Source organism: Lepidochelys kempii, chromosome 1 (genome assembly GCF_965140265.1).
Source record: "Lepidochelys kempii isolate rLepKem1 chromosome 1, rLepKem1.hap2, whole genome shotgun sequence".
NCBI classification, from domain to species: Eukaryota; Metazoa; Chordata; order Testudines; family Cheloniidae; genus Lepidochelys; species Lepidochelys kempii.
Window position 1 is genome coordinate 197,691,007 of NC_133256.1, and position 15,508 is coordinate 197,706,514.

General features: G+C 44.0%; 1 protein-coding gene across 5 annotated transcripts in view; it reads right to left on the minus strand.

Moving 5' to 3' along the window:
• Positions 1–15,508, minus strand: part of ST3GAL6 (ST3 beta-galactoside alpha-2,3-sialyltransferase 6) — a 177,960-nt gene that overhangs the window by 128,314 nt on the left and 34,138 nt on the right. The window contains exon 2 of one of the 5 annotated variants that reach the window (XM_073307832.1): positions 8,715–9,016. The exons of 3 other annotated variants lie outside the window; for them this stretch is intronic. The gene's annotated coding sequence lies outside the window, so the exon portion shown is untranslated. Of the gene's footprint in view, positions 1–8,714; positions 11,695–15,508 lie in introns of those variants that run through there. One more of the 5 variants, XM_073307822.1, reaches the window with a different exon arrangement.

Genomic DNA, 15,508 nt, shown 5'->3' on the forward strand with positions numbered 1-15,508 from the left:
CCCGGCAGATTTTTCTTTTCAGAACCCTTCTTTCTCTAGTCATGATACAGTTCTGCTGTGACCTGGAATCCTACTTTTGCCATCTCTGACTCAAGGAATATTTCCACCACACCACTGAACAGCACACTAACCCACAGAAACCTTCCTACCAACGCTACAAGATGAAGGATTCTGCATGGATTCCTCCTGATGGTCGAAACAACAGACTGGACTTCTACATAGAGTGCTTCCACCAACGTGCACGAGTTGAAATTGTGGAAAAGCAGCATCACTTGCCCCATAACCTCAGCTGTGCAGAACACAATGCCATCCACAGCCTCAGAAACAACTCTGACATCATAATCAAAAAGGCTGACAAAGGAGGTGCTGTCATCATCATGAATAGGTTGGAGAATGAACGAGAGGCTGCTAGGCAACTCTCTGACACTACGTTCTACAGGCCATTACCCTCTGATCCCACTGAGGAGTACCAAAAGAAACGACACCATCTGCTTAAGAACTCCCTGAAGAAGCACAGGAACAAACCTACACAGACACACCCCTAGATCCCCGACCAGGGGGTATTCTATCTGCTACCCAAAATCCATAAACCTGGGAATCCTGACGCCCCATCATCTCAGGCACTGGCACTCTGACAGCAGGATTGTCTGGCTATGTAGACTCCCTCCTCAGGCCCTATGCTACCAGCACTCCCTGGTCACTCAATAACAGACCTAAAAGTTCAATTTTTCAGAAAAAAAATTCAAAACCAGACTTCAACGAGAAACTGCAGAACTGGAATTAATTTGCAAACTGGACACCATCAAATTAGGCCTGAATAAAGATTGTGAGTGGCTGGGTCACTACAAAAAATAATTTTCACTCGGATGATACTCATACCTTCTTGTCAACTGTTGGGAATTGGCCACTTCCACCATGATTGATGACTTCGTTAGCACTACAAAAAATAATTTTCCCACTGTTGATATTCACCCCTTCTTGTCAACTGTTGGGAATAGGCCACATCCACCCTAATTGAATTGGCCTCATTAGCACTGACACCCCCCAATTGGTAAGACAACTCCCATCTTTTCATGTGCTGTATATTTATACATGCTGTCATAAATATAAAGGGAAGGGTAAACCCCTTTGAAATCCCTCCTGGCCAGGGGAAAGCTCCTCTCACCTGTAAAGGGTTAAGAAGCTAAAGGTAACCTCGCTGGCACCTGACCAAAATGACCAATGAGGAGACAAGATACTTTCAAAAGCTGGGAGGAGGGAGAGAAACAAAGGGTCTCTGTCTGTCTATATGCTGTTTCTGCCGGGGATAGACCAGGAATGGAGTCTTAGAACTTTTAGTAAGTAATCTAGCTAGGTATGTGTTAGATTATGATTTCTTTAAATGGCTGAGAAAAGAATTGTGCTGAATAGAATGACTATTTCTGTCTGTGTATCTTTTTTGTAACTTAAGGTTTTGCCTAGGGGGGTTCTCTATGTTTTGAATCTAATTACCCTGTAAGGTATCTACCATCCTGATTTTACAGAGGTGATTTCTTTACTTCTATTTCTATTAAAAGTCTTCTTGTAAGAAAACTGAATGCTTTTTCATTGTTCTCAGATCCAAGGGTTTGGGTCTGTGGCCACCTATGCAAATTGGTGAGGCTTTTTATCCAACATTTCCCAGGAAATGGGGGGTGCAAGTGTTGGGAGCGTTGTTCATTGTTCTTAAGATCCAAGGGTCTGGGTCTGTAGTCACCTAGGCAAATTGGTGAGGCTTTTTACCAAACCTTGTCCAGGAAGTGGGGTGCAAGGTTTTGGGAAGTATTTTGGGGGGAAAGACGTTTCCAAACAGCTCTTCCCCAGTAACCAGTATTTGTTTGGTGGTGGTAGCGGCAAATCCAAGGACAAAGGGTGGAATATTTTGTACCTTGGGGAAGTTTTGACCTAAGCTGGTAAAGATAAGCTTAGGAGGCTTTTCATGCAGGTCCCCACATCTGTACCCTAGCGTTCAGAGTAGGAAAGGAACCTTGACACCTGCTTACTGTATTTTCCACTCTATGCCTCTGACAAAGTGGGTTATAGCCCACGAAAGCTTATGCCCAAATAAATTTGTTAGTCTCTAAGGTGCCACAAGGACTCCTCATTCTTTCTCTTAGACCTCAGTTCCATTCTTGCCTCTGCCACCGGGCTTCTGGGTGACCTTGGGCCAGTCACTTCACCTCTCTGTTCTTCAGTTTCCCCCTCTGTAAAATGGGGATAATTATACCAACCTTCCTGGTAAAGGGCTTTGAGATCTGCTAATGACAAGTGCTATATAACAGCTAGGGATTATTATTATTCCATACATCTACATTTAATATATTTGTGTAAAAATTAGTGGAACCAGATATATCGGTCATCAACATTAGCACAATATTGTTTGGAAAATGGATGGTCGTGTATTTTGGCAAAAAAGAAAAGAAAATTATAAGTTCTTTGCTTTTGCCTTTAAACAGGATCATGTTAAAGCAAAGACATCTAGGAAGAAAAATGCTCCATTTTGGCATGTGAAAGCAAAATATAAATTTGATGGGTGGGTTTTGGTTGGATCTGACTATCAAAAAGAGACTGTAAAAGCAGGATCACAATGTGAACATAACTGTAAAAGTGACAGGAGAAATAAAACACAGCATTGGCCTAGAGCACAAACATCTGCCAGAAAGGAAAGAATTAAGAAAACAAATCAAACTGACTCTACTGCACTAATAGCCAATAACTTTAGTGAAGTAAAATCCAGTACTGTTTTTCATAGCTTGTGAAGGAAGAATGGATGGACTGATTGCAGTATCTGTCAGGACTGCATTAACACCCAGGAAAAACAAGATGCCTCTGAAATAATCACATACAACAGCCCACTCCTATTGCAATTCATTGATATTTCCCCTTTCTCATTGCATAGAATATTGAATCAATAAAATTATTAGCTACTTTCTTTTTTGACCTCTTCCTGTCACTGTCCTGCAATATGCTTATTACATTTGCACACGGTTAACCTTGAACAGTGTCTGTCATAACTTCCACAAACTCTGAAGCTCTATAATGGAGCTTGTCATTCAGAATGTGCTTTAACAATTCTGAATGAGTTTTCAGCACTGGCTTTGCTGTCCCTGATTAGGGGCTCTCCATCTCTTGTGGCATAATGCCTCTCCATAATGGTGATTTTGGGACATAATTGAACAGGCCTGCCTACAGCTGAGTACGATAATGTATGTTTGAAGGAGAATTCACGTTGTCCTGCTCATCTTTTTCTGGGCATGTGAGAATTGATTTAACAAAAAGATAAATTTCTTCAAATTTCCTGTTTATTCTCAATCACTATTTTCTTGTCAAATTCAAGAACTTTTTTAGCAAAGGACAGCTGTTGTCCCTGCACATGTTTTACCCCACTGTTATGTCCTAGAGCAGTTTGATGAGATGTGCTGTACTGAAAATCAGGCTGAGTTTGCTAATCATTTAGCTGCATTCATGCACAGTTTTCCCATTTTGCAATAATGCAAAAACAAGCTAGAAAAACTTCTTGTGATCAGTGGAAACCCTTACATTAGAATCGTCTCCACATATTTTTATTCATTGCACTGCACAAATGTTATATTGCAAAATCATTTGGCTTTCACACACACAACAGACTTCAAAACAAGCGCGGAGATAATATAGATGAAACATCTGGTTGAAAACTTTGTAGTAGCATAATTCAAGACCAGCTAAAGTTATATGCCACTTTTTGTGGTCTGTGACATTGACCAGTTATCCTAAGGGTATATGGAGAAAGTCAGGCCAGCCAATATGAAATTGCTGGAGCGCTTTGGTCTGCTGTTAATAATGCTGCTGCCAGTAGTATGTAGATTGAGTTTGAAGGGCACTGAGCACATAAAAACATAAGATTCAATATTTGCCTGATGGGGGTCTCTTGACAGCTAGTGACCCTGTGGCATCTAGGTACAAGTCATATACACCCACTGTCTGAAAATCCAACATTAGGAACAGCTTAGCCTTCGTGAATCTATGAAACCATTTTATTGGCCCTTCTGCACAGGCACCGTTATCAAAGTTTCTCCCTCCATGTGGATATTTGGTGTAGTAGGTTGGTTGTGTCAGGATTACAGACCATAAAAGCTTCCTTATGGAGAGGCAGACAATCCAAAATTATATGGGAATTCTATGCAGGAACTCATGAAAAAAAATCTTCCCTTTTGTGCTAAACAGGGTCTTAAAGTACAAATCCTTAGGAATGCTTACCTGTGGGTGTCACCAATGATTAGCATTAACAACAACAACAACTGCTGTCTACTAAAATATTTTTGGTTATAAGAAATAGTAACTTCTTTCACTCTGAAACTGTAAAATAAGTAAAGTGAACAGATGCAGTGGAATACACCAATTGAGTAAACATATTTTCATTAATGGTGAACCATGCATCTTACTCATTCTAATTGCATTTAAGTCAGAGCACAGCAAAAATCAGAACTTTGACCCTTGACTATGTCCATCAGAGATTTCCATGTGTGATAGCAAGTAAGTTGAAAGAAAACAAGATGCAGCTTAATTGTTATAGTAAAGTACTGAATTGCATCTTTTCAAATACTATTCACTGACTATTCAGAGAATGAAACAATCCTGTCCAAGAAAAACCCTTCATCTGATCATGTAATCTGAATGTACCTTTAGTATTTAAAATGTTTCAAATATTGATTAGTTCAGCAGAGGACATCAGAATTATTTGCATAAGCATTAGGGTTTATTAAAGCAAAGGTGTTCTCACTACAGCTATAAAGTTGTTAGGATAATATACAGCAGGGGGAACTGTTTTGTAGTTTTCCACAACGTTGGACAAATAGGGTGGCATTTCTATGATGGAACCTTGGAATTATGAAGGAAAGGAACAGGAGGTATTCTAACCGCAGATGAGTTCTTCCTTGAAAAGGAAAGTTCACCAAGACATATTGATACTGTATGAGTCTCATGCAATTCAAAAGACACTAGCTGCTTCAGCTAACTGTAGTGTATGAGAATAAGGAAGTATCCCCTAAGTAGCCTTTGGTGTTATATGTTTTAGAAGCCATCGAAAACGAGTCAGAGGAGCAGTATGCATTAAACCTAATCCTTGTATGTTTTTGACCTAGTTGTGCCCATGTAGTTTCATCTCATTTTTGTTTTGTAAAGAGTAAAGACACAACAGTCATTATAAAAAACATTTGTAACACAATTAAACAAATTGATAAATGTAACCTTGTTCTTATTTGTCTAAGAATAAATCAGTGTTCTTATCAACTTCCTAATTTTAACTGTCACATAATATCTGTGAAAACGTAACAGCTGGATTTGCAACAGGTTGGTTGAATGTTGTTTTGGAGTGATTTTACATGTCTCTTGTATGTTTACTAACAAAGAAAAAGCAAAATAGAAATGGGAATACAACATTTAGCAGAGTGTTGCCCAGAAATGAAGCTTTGGCTCTGGGAGTGGCATGGCATCATCTCTTCATAACAGTTGCAAGGATGTGACCCTGGAGGTGACCAGAGAAGTATTTTGGCATATATGTAACCAGTCAAAACTCAGTTCCTTATTCAAATTCCATGTACAAAAAGGAACTGGGGTGGCGGTGTGACAAAGCTTCAGGTCAGAGGTGATGTGTCCCAGCTACTTTAGAACCCTCTGAGTGCTGGGATGTGCCACGGGGGGGGGGGGGGGGGCAAGAAGTATCCTGTCACAGCCAGTCAAAACCTACTTCCTCATTTGAATAATGAATAAATTACTAATATAAATTGTTATGAAATTCATTCACATTTATTTTGGTGACATTTCTAAAAAAAAAACAAAACCTTTAATTGATTATCATTTTTTTTTTTTTTTAATTTTGGGGTTTGAATAAAGAACTGGGACCAGCCTACTTTCCCCTCTCCTCTCCTCTCCTCCCTCCCTGGATGCAACAGATCCCAAATCCCAATGCTGGGTCCCTCAAAAGTTTTGAATGCACTCTCGGTGGCACTCTGGGTCCCTCATCTGCCTTTTATTGCTTTTCTCAAAGGATGAGGAACTACAGAGGGAAGGGAGCCATCTCTCTCCTCTAGGAGGCTACATATTTCTTGGGCACCCTGTCCTAAAGCATTCACAACCTGATATGAAGTGCTGTGAAACAGAGTCCCTTCCTCACTGTGTTTTATTAGGTCATCTCCTGGTCATGTCCCTGTTGTGGTCTGTCCTCTGAAAGACCTGGTGGTTTTGGAGAGAGGTGTACACATTGAGTGGGAACTTCAAAGCTCTCTACACAATAAGCAGCTGGCCTCAAACAACTAAAGCAGATAGCCCAAGAAGGGCATTAAGCCCCCTCTGTGTATCTTATCTTCTATCTTAGGCATTTTTAGAGCCCCTATAACCATACGATCTAAACCTTCCCATGGGGCACAGTCAGCTTTGCACACTGCAGGAACCATTCCCCTACACACACACTCTTTCTCTTGATCCTCGTCTCATGAGCACAGCTCGTGTGTCACAGTCTTCTCATATGCACTGTAGTTGGAGCCATGTTGGTCCCAGGATATTAGAGACACAAGGTGGGGAATACCTTTTATTAGACCAACTGGTGTTAGTGAGAGGCAAGCTTTTGAGCCACACAGCTCTGAGGAAGAGTTCTGTGTGACTTGAAAGCCTGTCTCTCTCACCAACAGAAGTTGGTCTAATAAAAGATATTACGTCACAGTCTTCTCAGTCATATTGTGAGACAAGAAACCACAGAGCAGTCTGGCAGAGCCATTCTAGGAAATGGCCTGCCCCCCACATCATCAGCGCTGACATGGCAAATTGCTGAGTCAGTATTTCTAAAAGTGAAGTACTGACATAGCCCTATCCATTGTGCTAACTGGTTTCTCTGATGATGACAGACATTGCTATTCATGAAGCAGCATCACCTGTCAATCTTATTCTTGCACACTGGTCTGAATGGTATTAACACCACACAGGGCCTAACGTAGTGGCGGTCTGGTCCATGACTAGGGCTCCTAGGTGCTATGGGAGTATGCTATGCTAATACAAATCATCCCAGCTCTTCTGAGACTTTATCTCTGTGTCAGAAACAGGATTACAACCCTGGTTTACCAATTCCCATCCTGTACCTAGCCCGCTGGGGGACACGCTATCTCCCAAAGAAAGCATGGGGGTAGTAATTGTCCCCATAAACCAACCCTGCAAATATATAGCATTTAAGATGTTCACAGACGGGTGTAGCCAAATATTATTCTTATTTTGCAGCTTGGAAAACTCATGCTCCGAACAGTTAACTCACCTGCCTGAGAGGCTCTGTCATCTAGCACAGTGTTTCTCAAACTAGTCTGCAAGGGCACTCCAGGGGGACCGCAGGCCCTGCTGATCATCTCCACCCCCTCCCTCCCATCGCCTCCTGCGTGCTGGGGAATAGCTGTTCAGCAGCATGGAGGAGTTGCTGGGAGGGAGGGGAGGAGCGTGGACAGGGTGTGTTCGGAGGAAGGGGATGGAAGGAGGAGGGGGAGGGGTGTTGCTAGGTCAGGAAAAGGTGGGGGGGGCTTGGGGGAAGGGGTGGAGTGGGGGTAGGGCCTGGGGCTGAGTGGGGGGCTTGGGGGCCATGAAAAAATGTAAATCAAAATGAGGGTTCTCAGGTTGCTAAAGTTCGAGACCCACTGATCTAGCTAATTCATGAGCATAGGAATGTGACTCCAGAGACCTAGTTTACCAAGGCTGAACCGCTGAGAACATGTTATTTTACTTCCAAACCCCAGTTTCCTCATCTGAAAAATGACATTTAGCTACTAAATAATGTAAGTCAAACCACAAGCAAAGTTCAATGGCCGATCAGCAGAGGGATTAGAGTTCAGACTCGTCCACTTCCCAGGCTGGTACTTCAGCCACAAAATCAAGCCTCTTTAGGGGAAGCACCAGCCCGCCCAGCAGCTCTTTACGAAACTCAGAGATTCATTCCCCCCCATAAAAATGGATTTAATTTCCCTCTGTTTGATTGCAATTCATTTATTCTCCCATGATTTTGTCCCCACTGCTACCCCCCACCCCGCTTGCACCTCTCCTCCCTGAAAACAAAAAATTCAGGGGGTTGAAGACTCCTGCAAAACGATTTTTGTTTTCGGGCGTGGGGGAAGAATTACTTGGATAATGCTGCAAACGTGGATTTTCCAAACAAGAGCAACAGTGTTACCCACTTCTAATTAGCACCAGATTTACATGTAACCCTTCTGCCCGTCAGAGTTGGCAGCAACAAGGGCCGGGTTCAATATCTAGGGGATCCATTCCAATAACACAATGCAAACCGGCTCGAGCCCCCACCTAGTGACCTGGGACAAATATATACCACCCCCGCTGGGCGCCTCCAAGAGGCGATACTTCCCCTCTCGCAAGCACAGAGTCTGAGTGTGGCAAAAAGCCTTTTAATAACAGAGAGAAACAATGTGGCATTATGTTGGGGAAACACCACCAACAGGATTCATAACACAATCCATGAGCAAAAACCCACCCCAAGCAAATTGGGGCGTGTCCTTTCCCTTTGGTTCTTGAGTCCAGCAACCTGAAATCACCCAAAGTCCCAAAAGTCCAATGATCCAAAAGTCTCTGTCCCTGGTCAGGGCAGCCCCAGAGTTCGAAAGTTTATCTGCAGAACTTTACCTCCCAACCTGGGTGGAGATCGGGGGGTGGAAGAGAGATAAGGGGCACCTTACATGATCTGAAGCTGACCGCCCCACAGCTCCATAGGGCTCCGCTCCGCTCCACCAGCTCCGCGTCCCACCAGCAGCTCCCACGGTCCCACGAACTGCTCCACCAGCCGGTCCACAAGGCACTCCAGCCGTCCCACAAACTGCTCCACACTATATCTTCAGGCTCCCCCACTACTTAACACAACGCTCAGTGATTTCAGCTCTTAGTCAGTTCAGCTCTTTGGTGAATTCAGCTTGCAGTAGGGGAGCCTCAGTGCTGGTGCACCATTAGCCCAAAGTGAGCTCAGCAGCCTGTAACTAGACTCCTAATAGAATCAAAATTAGCTCTGATATTCCACAGTAGAGAGAGGAAAAAGTGCAATTAGCATGTAAGACCCTCACCAAGGGGCCCATGCCACCAAGTATTAATACTTGTCCCCAGTCTCTTTCAATTCACAGAGTTTTGGAACCCATGACCCTTGCCTAGCGAGTGCTACTAGGTTGATGGTGAGTCCCTCCATCATAACAAAAGGCCAAGTACAGTTCCAAGCACAGTTCCCATAATCAGGGTAATAACAATTTATTCTTCCTGCCCCATTAACAGAGACACTGGGGATCCCACAGCAGCCAAAGTGACCATTTGGGCAGCTATGACCTCATTCTAGGCGGGGTGGGTGTGCGTATGCAAATGAGATCAGCCCCTGAAGTTCTTTTCCACAACTTGCCACACCTCACCACCAGATGTCAGGGTGGAGCTCATCCTGACTCTGCTTACATACACAATCTTTTTCATGGACTGAAGGTCCCCGGGAGAGTAACAAAAAGTAATTTTGGCAAAACTGCTGTAGGTTGGCTGGTATTTCATTGTCATTCCCCTTGGGGCAAGATGCGAATACAGACTAATATGCAATATAATTAAAATCATAATGGTTAAATAACGGAGTTCAGTCTGTTCGTCTCCTCAACTTGCCCTGCTGCTTTTGCCTTTGAGTTAGAGTAGTTTCAGTTTCTTTCCTGTGGAAACAGGAGGTTTTCCCTAATCAGTGTTTCAAGGCAATGCTTCTCAGTCAAATGCAATACAAATCAACCTGCTTTGAACACAGCCCTTGTCCTGGGTGACTTCATTTTCCGATGTGGCTGACCTTGCTGTCCCTCACTTCCTCTTCCTAACCTTCCTTGTTTCACCAGCTACTCTGGTGCATTTCCATTCACTGCCCTGGTCTCTCTTCATGTGTCTTCACTTCATCCCCCTCTCTTTCTCACTGAGCCTCCTCTGCCTGATCAGCTCCTTATTTCTTTTAAAAGTGACCTCTAAAGATATGGAAATGAGTTTTTGTCCTTTTCTTGCTTTGATATATTAAGAAGGCCTAAAAATAAAAAGTGGGGTTTTTTCACTTTTTTCCCTCTGGAAATATTAGAAATGTTAAGTTTAATCTTCTCTTTTGTGGTTGTTTTTTCTTTTTGTTGTTGTTCTTGGATGGCTCAGAAACATGTAATGAAGTTTTCACAGCCATTAAATGAAGAAGTAGTTTACTGAATCCTTACAAAGCATTTTCTCCCAAGTCTTTGAGTTGTAGGTATTTAGCAAAATCAAATAAAAACAAAATGCTTTAAAGAGCCTGAATAAAATCACTTTCCTACTGAGTTATGTTTCACTTCCTTGGTACTTGTAATGTCATCATTCTACTAGTTCTCCAGTTATCCAGAGTTTTCAGGGAAAACAGGACAGATGAGACCTGAATTTCTAATGTAAAAAAAGCTTGAAAAGTTTGTTTTGTATAAATCATAGCAAAAGAAAGAATTCCACACAAAATTCCAATTTGTTTTCCCTTTCCAGATCACTTCTAAGGCCACTTGCTCTTTCACTCCCCCAGCTACATCATTCAGTCCTTCTTTTACCATGGTCTGCTTCCTCTCCACTTAGTCCCGTCCCACCTTTTTTCAGGAGCCTCCCGCCCCAGTGGGACTTGCACTCCTAAGCCCTGCAGGCACCTTTGAGAATCGCACACGCTACTGGTTCCATGGTCACCGTCCACCCTTGATTCCTTTGCCCACTCTCCTACTGCTGTCTGTCTGTCTGACCCGTTTCCCACTCTAGTTCACACCGCTCAGAGCACCTCTTGAGAAAAGCCCAGCAGACTTTCTCTGCTACAAATTTGTTATTGCTTCTTCTTTGCCCGCTTCCAAAAAGTCTACATTGCTAGATCTTGTTTGTTTATGTGATGCTGACCCCATTGTACACTTATGCCTTGTCTATAGTAGAGCAGTTTTACAAAGTCTCCCTGTTGCTAACATAGATTCAGCTACACCAATAGCAACAATACTGGGAACCCTAAGACCTGGAGTCTTGCAACCATTTCAATAAAAACAGCTGCCTATGGCTCCAGCTGTTAAAACTAGTCTAAATGAACTACTTTTGAAACCAGTTAGAAGTTTCCCAGTTTAGACTTGGCCCCTAGTGTAGACAGCGCCCCTGCTCCAGCAGCCATTTTTAGTACCTTGTCTGTTCAAACAGTTCTGAGTGAGTTTAATCAACACAGTGCTGAAATCAGCTGTCACAGCCAGATAGCCATTTCACTGAGGGCTCCCATTGTTGTCATCTCCAGGGTAGCTGAACTGGTTTTAGCATGATTGGAATGGTTTGTAAAAATCTCTGACTGTAGACAAAGCTGCCCCATTTTCCATTTTGCTCACAGAACCTAAGCCTTAAAACATTGCCAGAGTTAAATACCAGGAAATGTTCTGTTGCTATGGCTCCTTGTCCTTTTGTGCTGATGCCTGAAATACTCCCATTTTGGCAGTAACAACCAGCAGTGTAATTTTTATTAACCACTCTGTAGCCAGGTACACTGATGTCTCAGAGCGTTCATTTTAACTCCTGGACACTTTGGATGAATCTTGGACAGTCACCTCGCATGTCATTCAACTTGGGGGATAGAGTGGCATACGTTTACGTACAGGTGTATCAGATTCATATAAAATACAGCAGTCTCTGAATGCCAAATGAGAAGCACAAAGGAAGCATAATGAGTTTTTTATTGTCTGAAGAGTACAAAGGAATGATGAGCCTGATCCAAAGCCCACTTAAGTCCATGGAAGCCTTTCCATTCCCTTCCATGGGCTTTGGAGCATTAAGAAATACAAAGATAAATGCAATATAAATAATAATACCTAGCTCTTATATAGCCCTTTGCATCTGTAGAACTCCAAGTGCTTTACAAAGGTGGCCAGTACCATCATCCCCCATTTTACAAATGGGAAACTGAGGCACGGCGAAGTAAATGACTTGCCAGCCGCCAGCAATAAAACCAAGAATAGACTCCACTTCTCCTGAGTCTCAGTCCATTTCTCTTTGCACTAAAGCCATACTCTGGCATGTCTTTAACAAATGTCTGACATTTGTTCACTGCTTTACGATACAAGAAAACAGAGGAAACATCCTAAAGCTAAGAGGAAAAGAAATCATGGGGAAAAGAGGTCACGCAGAACATATGTCAGAAGAAATACGATGCTAAATCAGGCAGTTTCCACTGCACAGCAATGATAGCCTACAAAAAAGTCTCCAACTCAGTTTCACCACATCCACTAATAGAGCTCACCCTCCACTTCCCCATTTTTTATAGTTATTTGTCGGTCAAATAGCTCTACAAATAGATTAACACCCTGATCTTCCAGCCATTTTTGAAGATGAGTAACTTTGCACACAGGAGTAGCACTGTCATGTGCAATAGGACTGCTCACATGAATAAAGTTATCCAACTGTTTGTAGGATTGCAGTCTTAATGTCAACACATTTATAGAATTCTTCCCACTTTCAAGAACTGAGAAATTTTTGAGAATCAGCAAGTACAAGCTTTGGGTATTTCTACACTGCAGCCGGGAGGTGTGGCACTGGCGGCAGCTCAGGCTAGCCACTCTGAACCAAAGGTCAGGCAGGCTTGGACTCCAGCTGCTAACCCTGGTCACAGCATCCACACTGCTATTTTTAGTACGCTAGCTCAAGCTGAGCTAGGGTCTGTCTACCCATGCTGGGAATTCCACCTCCCTGGTGCAGTGAACACATACTAGACTGTCACATAACCCTGCTCAGAGCAGGCCTAATTAACATGATGGTAAAAAATACCAGTGACCCCTGGCATCTTATTTACACAAGCATTCCCCGTGTTGCTACCATCAACGGAACTGCACTAATGTTAGCCCCAGGAAGAAGAGAGGCGTAGACAGCACCTTGGCAGTTCTGTGACAGACATCTGAATAAGTGTGAAAGAATGCCCCCCCCACACCCTGAAACAGGGACAGTTACTATCTCTGTGGTTTAGTATTGTCTTTAACAGTTTATTTTGAATGGTTAAAATTCCAAATGCAGCACCAAAGAGACAATATGCTTTTGCAAAGCAGAAAATTTACGTCTGGCCACAGATGAATGGATGAGCTGCATACACGGCTGGATTAACTTTTTGTGGGCGCAGCGACAAACATATTTGTGGGCCCCCCCTGGGGAAAGAAGGGGCCAGGGGCAACAGCACACCGGGCAGGGTGGATTTGATTTACATCACTAGTCAGGAAGACTCTATTTAATCTTGGTTTCTACATAAAAGTGCATTCTTGTTGGTTGTTATAACCTTAATACATATTCTTCACAACTCAGCGACAGATGTAGGTTTCATTTTTAGAAGGTACACACTATACATTTTTAAATGGTGGATTTATTTTGGAAACTTTTCAGATGAATTTTTAAGCTATATCAGAAAATGAATGGTTGTTTGGTTATTTCATTTACCAAAGATAATTTGAATCAGTTATTTATGAAGTCATTGGGAGGTGAACTATCTCCAATTCAACAGGTTAATCATTAATATTTGGAGGATTTTCTTGCCATGCTGTATTAGAAAGAGAACATCACCACACAGACATTTAAATTGTTTTATTTAACTGAAACAACCACGTTAAGTATTCTGGATTTTTTCTTCAACAGCAAACATAATATTTTAACAAAAAAGCATATGTCCTTCGCTTCTCACATTTATCTCCAGACTTCTCCTTGTCCAGTTCTATTCCACCCCCAACAATCTTCTATTTATTGAACTTTTTTGAAACTTTTCACATTTAAAGAGAAGTAAGGGATTGACTCTGTGAACACAAATTTGCAGAGGGACAATAGAGTTGAGGTCTATTATTTCTCACCTCTATATATTATTTATTTATTTTAAAACATTTTTGCTGTGAACAAGCATGTTACCTCTGGAGAGACAAATCCACAGTTTAAGAACTGCAAAACTAAGCACCTCTGATGGTATCTTCTAGACCAGGGGTGGGCAAACTTTTTGGCCCAAGGGCCACATCAGGGTTGCAAAACTGTATGGAGGGCTGGGTAGGGAAGGCTGTGCCTCTCCAAACAACCTGGCCCCTGCCCCCTATCGGACCCTCTCCCACTTCCTGCCCCCTGACTGCCCCCCTCAGAACCCCCGACCCATCCAACCCCCCACCGCTCCTTGTCCCCTGACAGCCCCCTCCTGAGACCCCCCACCCCTAACTGCCCCCCCAGGACCGCACCGCCTATCCAACCCCCCCGTTCCCTGTCCCCTGACTGCCCCAACCCCTATCCACACCCCGGCCCCCTGACACGCCCCCTGGGACTCCCACACCCTCTCCAACGCCCCCGTCCCCTGACCGCCCCCCCAAATCTCCGCCCCATCCAACCGCCCTCTGCTCCCTGTCCCCTGACTGCCCCCTGGGATCCCTTGCCCCTCATCCAACGCCCTGGCCCCCTTACCATGCCGCTCAGAGCGGCATGTCTGGCAGCCGTGCTGCCCGGCCAGCACCAGACACGCTGCTGCGCTGCCCTGCAGGAGCGCGCAGCTCCACCGCCCAGAGCGCTGCCCGCGCAGCAATGTAGCTGCGGGGGAGAGGGGACAGTAATGGAGGGGTCGGGGGCTAGTCTCCCTGTCCAGGAGCTCTGGGGCCAGGCAGGATGGTCCCGGAGGCCAGATGTGGCCCGTGGACTGTAGTTTGCCCACCTCTGTTCTAGACTGAGCATTGAGTCCTATTGGGTAGATAGAAAGATTAACCGAAATAATCTATAGAGAAGCCTGTGGAACCCCATAAGATTGGGTCCCTAATCCATGAACTATTGGAATTCATTTACAAAACTTTTCTTAAACATTACATGAATGTATTGTCTCATACTATAGAATTAGAATTTATAATCCCTATTCCATAATGAGACATAATGTATCTTAATTAAAACGATCTTTAGATAGGTTTTTTCCTCAAAAATCCGATTTAAATAAAAAAAATCCATTGATTTTTATCCACCCTGACAGCAGGGCATGGGGGGGGGAAGGGGGAGAGAAGGATTGGTCCCCAGCTGGAGCGAGGCAGGGGCCAGGGGCAAGATGAGCACAGTGGGGCATGGGGGGAGGATTAGTCCCTGCTGACTGGAGCAAGGCAGGGGCAGGGGGCAAAAGCACAGCGGGGTGGGAGCTAGGATTGGTCCCTGGAGCAAGGGAGGGGCAGGGGTAAACTGCAAGTGCAGAAGGGCTGGGGAGGGGGTAACAGGATCCCCCCCGCCCCTGCCTGCTGCTCTATGTAGGCAGGGGTGGGGGGGGGATCCTGTTTACCCCCTCCCCAGCCCTGCTGCGCTTGCAGTTTACCCCTGCAATGGGTTCTAGCCCATTCTCTTTTGTCTCTCTCTGCACTGAGAGAGAGGGTAGGGGTGCACTGAGCACAGGGCTGGGGGTGCAGGGTCTGGGAGGGAGTTAGGATGCAGGAGCGGACGGGGGGTTGGGGTGCAGGGTCTGGCCAGGAGCTAGAATTAG